Source organism: Motacilla alba, chromosome 1, assembly GCF_015832195.1.
Source record: "Motacilla alba alba isolate MOTALB_02 chromosome 1, Motacilla_alba_V1.0_pri, whole genome shotgun sequence".
In the NCBI taxonomy this organism is placed as follows: domain Eukaryota; kingdom Metazoa; phylum Chordata; class Aves; order Passeriformes; family Motacillidae; genus Motacilla; species Motacilla alba.
In genome coordinates, this window is record NC_052016.1 from 48879736 (window position 1) to 48889230 (window position 9495).

The following is a 9495-nucleotide window of genomic DNA, read 5'->3' on the forward strand; positions in this document are numbered from 1 at the left end:
TCAGCAGATCAGGGGAGGTGATCCTGCTCTTCTCCTCTGCCCTGGTGAGGCACATCTGGAGTGCTGTGTCCAGGTCTGGGCCCCTCAGTACATGGAGCTCCAGGAGCAGGACTAGTGGACAGTGAAAAAATGATGAGGGGTCTGAAGCATCTCCCTTACAAGGACAGACTGAGGGAGCTGGGCCTGTTCAGGCTCAAGAAGAGATACTTGAGAAGGGACCTCACCAATGTATACAAGTATCCAAAGGGTGGGTGCAGGCGGTATGGACCAGGCCCTTTTCAGTGGTACCAAGCAATAGGACAAGAGGCACCAGGCAGAAACTGATGCACAGAAGTTCTACCGGAACAAGGGGAAGAACTTCTGTACTCTGCAAGAGACTGAGCCCTAGAAGAGTTTGACCAGAGAGGTTGCAGATTCTCCCTCACTGGAGATAACCAATAATCATCTGGACACAATTCTGTGCCACGTGCTTAAGGATGGCCCTGCTTGAGCAAGGAGATTGGACCAGGTGACCCACTGTTGTCCCTTCCAACTTGACTCATTCTGTTATTCTGTGAAAAATGTAACTGTGGGGTGAAGAATGGATGCATATGAGGATTATCAGTGAAGGTGTCCATGTGTTTGGCAATTCTAGGTAGAAATGCTAAAATACAAAGGAAGGTGCCCTGTGATGTTAAAATTAAGCAAAGCCTGAGGCAGAAGTCCTTCACCTTTTGAAATGTTCAGTTCTACCCAGAAGCTGTATAACAGTAAAATCTACTCAAAATATTGCCAACAGTTTGTGAATCAGCCAGGCATTAAAGAACTGGAATATTAGATTCTGAATACTGCATCAGATACTTGAATGCTATCAATCAGCACAGCTAAATGAGATCCAGAAGAGGAACTAGCTTAAAAACTGCCAAGGGACCAATATTCTTTAATTCTCCCAGTTCAAAAGTTCCCTCAAAGAGTGTTTCTGGAGGGTAATACATGCAAGGTCATTGTTTCCTAGGAAGCCTAGAGGACTGTCACATTTTTTTGGGTCTGGATACTTGTCCAAAGAGTAAACTGCTGTCAGTGTCAGACAAAACCAGTACTTCACATCTGACTGACTGAAAAGGGATAACTTGTTCCCAATTCTTGGAAAAGGAAGCATGACTCTGAGTTGAGAGCAGAAAAATATTGCAAATAAACCCACAACTGGAGATTTGTCAGGCAAACATTGTACTTACATATCATCAGATTTTAATTTATTACTTATTATTGAATAAAAAAGAGCTAAGTTTAAACCACAAGCTTGCTAAGCACTGATTTGGATGTAGAATATTAAACAGCAGGAAGGGAAGACATACCCCTGCAGGTTCACGATTGCTCCATTTCTTAAATGAATCAGAGAAAATTAAATTTCATTTCTGAAATTTAACATTACTACATGCCACTTATAAATTCAATCAAATGTGAAACTTGTCTGGAATATGAAAAATGTCACCACTTTAATTAAATGGGATCTTCTATAAGGTGTGAAGGCTGTCTGAACTAAACTGGGAATAAATCCTGTGCTGATTTGCCACAGAGTAAAACCTTCAAGTTACACAAGCTATTTTCTTGTTCACCTGAAATGACAATTTGCAGATGAGTCCCTTAACTAAACGTGGAAAGACACAGAGACATGGTTCCCTGTGCTTTATGCTAACTCCAAAGAAGCAAATTTATTCATGTCAGCGAAGTGCACAGACTTTCTCATGCTGATTTTGACAAGTTTTGGCTAAAATATTCCTTTGTCAGATAGTCTTGTTAGTTCTGTTATTACTGGTAATTGCTGGTGCTGTGTTCATCCTTAGAGGTGTCTGTCACTGATCAGAGGTCCCAGTTCTATGTTAAGTATTTAACAGAAAAAAGGTGTCTTTAAAACCTCTCACAGAAAATATTAAGTTAAAGTCATCTAAACAAAAGATGAATGTTAATATCATTGTGCAGTTTGTTCTAGAAATAGAGATACATGTCAGGGAGATGTTCACTTAATACAACCCTAGAAGAAGACAGAGGCCTGCTACAGCTGCTAATCACTCTCCTCTAAAATTAATCTCAAAATAAACTGCATTAGAAATTCTGGCCATAACACATCTTACAGGGATATTTTAGGGTGTGTTTCTCTTGACCTCTGCTATCCTTAGGCTAAAAAATGATAGCTACATTTTCACTTTGGAAGGCCAGTGGACACACCAGGAAATCTAAAACCAAAAAAAATTTCATACTATGCTGCTAAATGTGGGGCTCTCCTTGCCATGAAATTTAAAAAAAAATACTATCACTGCTCATGGAAAACTAGATCAGTGAGATAGGAACAATGTTATCAGAGTGGTGACAGCTGGTGGCAGGAGGGATGAAGAAGGCAATGTATGGAAAGGAGAAGACCTGGTGGTCACACCAATGCCATGGTTACCTTCTTTTGGGTACTCGTGGGAGTTTCTGCTGCAGGGGCAGAAGCCTGGCTGGCCTTGTTTTATCATAATTCTGTTCATCCTGTTCTTTTGCATGACTTATTCCCAGCAAAACTTATGTTAAACCAGAACCTCAAGACTTCTGCAATATTTCTGACAAGTAGACTGACACAAATCTGCTAACATTAGCCTAAAAATCTGAACAGAGAGATTAGCCTAAAAATCTGAACAGAGAGATTAGATAGATATGTGGTCTGAAATAGTGTGGAAGTTCAGTTTTTAATAGAATACAATCAATATATGAATAGAACACTATTCATAGGACACTGTAATATATAAATTATATAATATAAAAACATGTCTATTATAAATGTTTATCTATAATTTGATGTAAATTAAATGAATGTATTGAAGTCCCCCAAATTATTACTATGGATTTAGGGAATATTCTTAATATCTTGACCCTACCCAATGATATCCAAACTGTAACATTCCTCTAAGTGCTAAGAGAAAATTTTCCTCTTTTGTCCAAAGACAGAAAATATGAGTGATATAAACAAAATGGATTTGTAAAAATCTACTAGCAAAACAGGGACCATTTAAAGTTAAAACTATAACTCAAGCTTTCCTTATTTGATTTCATATATATTCTTTTATTGATATATTTTTAAAATCAGTAAATGGCATCTTTTCCTTTGGTTTTTGCCCCTGGGTTTTATTGTATGAACATTCTGCCATGAGTTGTATTTGTTCAATCTTTTTATTGTGTTTGCTTTCTAAGTTCAATCGTCTTTCTCCAGTCTTTGAAAACACAGTGCTTAGTCCTAACTTTTAAGTGACGAAAAATGATCAGCAGTGTATTTGGGTGAAGATGCTCTATCACAAGAGATGGAAAATTAAAAGCATGATGAGAGACTGATGCATTTGATATAAAAGTGATCAGAACCTATCTGTATTCCAGAAAATGAATGTTGTGATTTCTAGGTTAATATAATATTTACAAGATACTTTATTTCTTTGTGTGTCTTGTTGTATTCATTCTTTTACAATGAAATAGGGAAAACTAATATGACCCAAACCACCATGTCTGATCCTAAAGGAAATCTGATTTGGAGCCGCAGCTCTGTGTTTTAGGCATCATTAAAAAATCAAAGCAAAAGCAGTTTTTGAGTAAGAAAATCATAAATGCAAATTTCATCTTAAACCAGAAAATGATCCTGACATATTTAGATGCCTCTTGTAGACTGATACATTCATTGTGCTGTCTGTTACTAATGCAGGACTTCTCTCCCCAGAAAAGGTTTCTGTCTCTAGTATAAGCCTCAGACATAAATGTTCCAAAGCATTAGCAGTGGTTCTGGAAGGATATGAAGAATGTTCCATTTCACTAGAACATTAAAAAACTTTCAAATAGAACAGAATGCAATTTCCCAAATAAGAACCAGGTCACAGTACTAGAACTGCTGGCCTGACCCATACAATAGCAGCATTTGTTGTCTTTTTCGAAATGATGACTGATATTAAAGATGTGACATAGTGACTCAATAGGTATCTACACTGTGCAGGAGGGACCTGAACAGGAGTATGAAAAGTAATTTTTCAGGAAAAAAATTAAAAATATTAAGTCTAACAGTTGATTTTTTATATATTTATCACTCTGAGACTTCATACAATGAAGACTGCAAGAATTATGAGGGCAAGGAGCAAGCAATCAAGATGTAATTTAGCCTATCATACTAATAAGGAAATGCAACAAAGGAAGCAGACTAAGTTTTTCCTTCTTATTTTTCCAATCCAGTGATGGCTCAGTGTAGACCATGTTCTGTGTTTTGAACTTACAATACTCTGTGACAATTGTGAAGTGACAATCTTAGACTGACCATGTCATTTTAGAAAGATAAGAAATTAATCTCACTGGAAACGGAACTTTCTTATCAAAGACAATCATCTCAAAGGTAATCTGAACAAAATCAGCCAATCCTTGGTTGGAAGCTGTACATGCCTTTTGATTTTAAGTGTTTCGTGGTGTAAAGCCTTTGTTACAGCTGGTGGGAAAGCAGCCTGCTGGTTATGGAAACATAACTCATAGACAAGGGATGATGTGGCAGGGGTCACAATCCTTGTTGAAAAACTAGATGCACTGCAATGGAATTTTTTTTTTCCATTTTGAATTATTGTCCAAGTGGATTATTCTAATCCTAAAAATTCCTCTATGTTTTATTTCTCAGAAGGAAAAAGAAAAAAAAAGAGGGAAAAAAAAAGCCTTGGTAGCAGGTCTGAAATCTTTCAGTGGAACATAGTGAGTGTTGAGGATGTAGACTGAGATCCAGGAAACTCCTGCTCAAATTACAGAACCAGGAATATTCAATAAGAAACGTTCATTTGTTGAAGTAATAAGTAGAAATGGACTCTCTCTGTCTGTCCTGAACAAACTAGAAAGCTTTCTAAATGTCTTTGATCTCTTCATATGAAAGATGCATCACAACTTTGTACAGTTCCAGCTTACCTGGGCAGGGATAAATATTTGATAAAAAGCCAGGAAGGTGCTTTGATTAACTAAAACCAAACCCAAAGCTACACAAAACAAAACAAAAAATCCTCACAAAACCCAAACCAAACCAAAACAAAACAAAACAAAACTGTGACTGCTATGGTACTCATGGAATATACTGCCCTCAGAGCAAGGAAAGCCAATGTTACCTTGGACTGTATGAGAGTGCAGCCAGTGGATACAGGAAATCACCCTTCCACTTCCCTTGTATCTGCACCCATGGGATACATCTGGAATGCTCTTCCCAGTTCTGGCCTCCCCAGTACAAGTAAGACATGGGTGTGCTGGAATGAGACTCATGGAGGTCATCAGTGGTCAGGGAGCCAGAGCACTGAACTTACAAGAAGAGACTGAGCAAGTCACAGTTGTTCAGCCTGAAAAAGAGAATCCAAGAGGCAAATCTTATTGCTGTCTACAATTACCTGATCAGAGGATATCAAGCAGTTTAGACTCCTCTTGGAGGTAGGTACACAACAACAGGAAGACAGTAACCTGAAAAATTCCAGTTAGACTTTTTATGTTTTAAATACCAGAATATTTTCTCTGAGAGGCAGTGTGTTCTCCCTTAGAGGTGTTCAAAATTCAACTGGACAATTTAGGACCTTGGATTAGGCAGCCTCCTTAATTATTCTGTGATGCTGCGGTTCTGTAACTGCCTGAGCAGGGAACCTGCAAAGGGTTGGATATTAGATACACTTGAATGGAAATAAATTGAAGTTAATTCTTTATTTAAATCCTTTTATTTACATGGATTGTACTGTATGAGTATATAGAATATATTTTATTTAATACAATTATTTTTGCCACATATACAGCTATAGGATCTAGGATGAGTAGAATGCAATACACTACAAATGCAATTGCCACAGTATCACTCTGATGGAGAATTTGTTACTCTTTGCTATATAAGATTTGTCTAATGCCAATGCACTTCTGTTACTTCAGCTGACATGTTTTGTGCCAAGTCCACAGCATAGACCTCAGCACCCAAATTATCAGATAGAGGGAAATGTATCAGGCTATTTTGAAAAGTTGATCAGCTGATCAACCAAGATAAACCTAAACTGTGGGGCCCAGAATAATCTTCCAGGTTCTTTTGTGTACTCTAAATACACCCTGAGGTTATGTCAGAATGAAACTCTCTGTGTACCACAACTCATCTGTACCCCTCTTGCTGGAAGAAACAGCAGCAGCAAGGTGGACAGAGAGGGAGCCACAGTAGGACACAGAAACCAGGACTAGCAAACATTCCATGGCAGATTTTGATGCAGTGCAAGAAACTAAAGTTGTGCCTAGGCTTCCTGATGATTTTGGGATTTAAGAACATTACGAAAAGTTGTAAAATAACCACAGAAATTTTATTTCACTTCACAGTTTCGTCAGGGTGATTATGTTAGGTTTAAAAAGAGGGCAGCGTTCTGATGTAGAAATCTGTTCCTGATATTTTCACATTAGTATCTGCTGGCTCAGCCTCATTATTTGTCATTTTGTATGTACCAAGTTAGTCTATTGCCTCCTTCACTGAGTCTATACTCAATGATTCTCACCTGGACATGTCTCCAAACATGCAACATTTATATTCATTCGTACATGTAACATATTCATTCATACTTTTAACAATATGTTAATTTTTTGTTTGCTTTTGTGTCTTTGAAACTAGTCAATGGCTACAGGAGATTTTGACTGCTCCTTTGATTCTGTCATCCACAAAAAAGTAAGAAATACTGAGTGCTTCTTTTCATTCAAAAAATATCTGCAAGTGAAAAAACAAATTAGAAGTAATTTTTCAATAATACACGTCAAATATTAGGTTACTAGAAAAAAAACAGCGTTCTGTTTTCTGTCAAGAAATTCTGTACAAGGGTAGAGGTATATCTAGTGGAGGAGGGAAGATAGAACTCAAGATGTCAAAGGGAAAGAGATCTATCAAGGCAAACCAGAAAGATCCTCTTCTTCAGAATGGATATTGCTCAGTTAAATTCTGCTGGCTGTGTCTGGGTATTTAGGAGAACCCAAAAGCTCTGGCTGCTCTCTCTATTGTCCAGAATCTGTGAGCTATCCAGATGTTGAAGATCCTTTTTCTGGGAGAATGAGGCCTAGTGATAATATTAATGGAGCTGGTTTCCCTGCTTTTTTGAGTAAGAAAAAGATGATGAGCTTTTGACTGGCAAGAGGAGTGGCAAGAAAGTTCACACCTCTTTACTTTTTCAGGATGGAGAATTGCTGGTAAAGTTACAAATTAAAATTCTATAATTAAGGGAAGAATTGAACCACCAAATTAATTAAAAAATTGTGATTGATGTGTCTGGGAGTTTACAGAATTATTTATGACTATAAAAATTATCCAGGCTGTTTTTCCTGCCTAGTGTTCTACTGCTGTTTTTTCTTTTTAAAAGTTACACTAACAATTCTGAGAGATCAACTAAAAAGCCATCTTAAATAGTAGATTTAAATGTTTGCTTAAGAAATAGATGTTTGGGCAATGAACTGAATATTATTGGATAATGATAGGGCTTCTTCATAAATTGGTTCTCAGGCTTTTTAAATGATTGCTGCCTTTTAAATTAGATCTTTATAAGTTGCTCACAAAGTGAAAAATATTATATCAATCTTTGCCTTTTTAATGCTAATATTAGAGGGCTTTTTGTGGTTTAACAGGCAATTTAGTTCTCCTTTCTCTTCTCTTGCCAAAGGAAATAGTTGGAATTTTTTTCCTCTTTTTTTTCTTCTTTGTACAGATGATCTGGTTTTGCTGTTGCACACTTTGCTTAGTCAAGTTCTGCATTAGAGAACTCAGCTTGTTTTAGCTTTCAACAGCACATGACAAAAGCCACTGAGAATTTTTTTTTTTCACAGACTGAGACAGCACATATAGAAGGTTGGTAGACATATTACAGAACTGGATGTGTTTTCTCCTTTATAAAATCTCAAGTTATCTGTAAGGACTTTATTCCTGACAGTAAAGAGAAAATAAGGGCAGTATTAAGTTTTATGCAAACTGCTTCACTTCATTGCGTCCATAAGACAGCTTAGTTCTGAGAACTACTGTCTGAGCCTCAGTTCCCATGTGGCCAAGAAGACCTCTTCTTGCTAGAGATTTGGTCAAAATGCACCCTAAAGTAATGTGCCAAATTCTTCCAATTTTTTAAAAGGTGTAATATCAGCTGATGCACACCATATTTCCAAATTCCTCACTTACATATATACCTTGTGCACAGTAAGACCTTCCAAAGCCTAGAGATTAAATGTTTTTGCAATCTGCTGTTGCCTTTATTTTGTTAGCCTTGAAAATAACCTGGTTAGAGCTGCAGACAAAAGTCATAAGACAAACAAATTAAATTATGCTCGCAGTAGAAACAGTGGAAGTCATCAGCTCAACTAATGTTAGCTAGAGCTGGTTTTGCAGTCTGTCCATGTGTGTGTAATTATGAGAATATGAAGGTGTTTTACAGATTGATAAGATAAAATGAACCTGTGACATTTTCTGGTTTCAAATCTGAGAAAGGTAGAATTGGAGTCATTACAATTATTTTTTCCATTTGTGTATCTGACCAAATTAAGGATCTTCTGCTTTCAGCATCTTTTCCGTAAGTCTCAGATGACTCATATCCTCTCATCTGATAAGTGTCATGACCTGGTTGTAGGTCTGTAATTGCACAGGCTCAAATGTCAAAGAAACTGCTGTGTGGCAAAGCAAATATACCCTCTCTAATTTGTTATAGATGTAAGATTCAAGTATGCAAAAGACACGGTCTTTATGATATGGCTTCGTTTTGGTATTCATTGTTTTTTATATTCATTTCTATTAGTTATTAAGGGTTGATATTATGCTTTTACTTTCTTTTTAAATATGTCATTAGTCTTTGCATATTGTACAGTGTGCTGTGAGCGACAGCTGGAATACTATATGTCGGAACTCAGAATGTCCTACAGACATTCTCGGACCTTCCAGACCCAGGTCAAAAGCATCTGAGACCCTGGCATGCAGCCAGAGACCCCTGTGGCTTTGAATCTGACCCATGGAACAGTTTACCAACTTTGCAGGAAGAACAAGAAGTCACAAAAGTTTAGATATTGTAGTAGAAGTAGTCACGAAGTGAAGGGTAGGATTTTTGAGTGCTGTACAGGGGGGTTTTAAGCCTTGTACGCAGGGGTCCAAGTTTTGTACATGGGGTCAGGGGATTCTAAGATGGAGGGATTTGGGTGTGCCCTGTCCTCTTTCTTTCTCCTTCCTAACCTCCATGTCTTTGGTGATGTTGGCACTCACAGATTGGTTTAGAGTAGAAAGTCACCATTCAATATAGATAGTAGGTATTGGAGAAAAAGTATAAACATGTAGTACGTAATATATGATATAAAAGATAGCACCAGCCCCCTGAGAGGGCAGTGTGCCTTTGTCTGAGCTGCTGAACGGGCCACAGCAGTTCAGGAGAAGAATCTTTTAGATAACCAACAATAAACTACCTTGAGAACAGACAACAGAAGACTACTGAGTCTTTCTTCGAAGGCACGGGTTGGAGG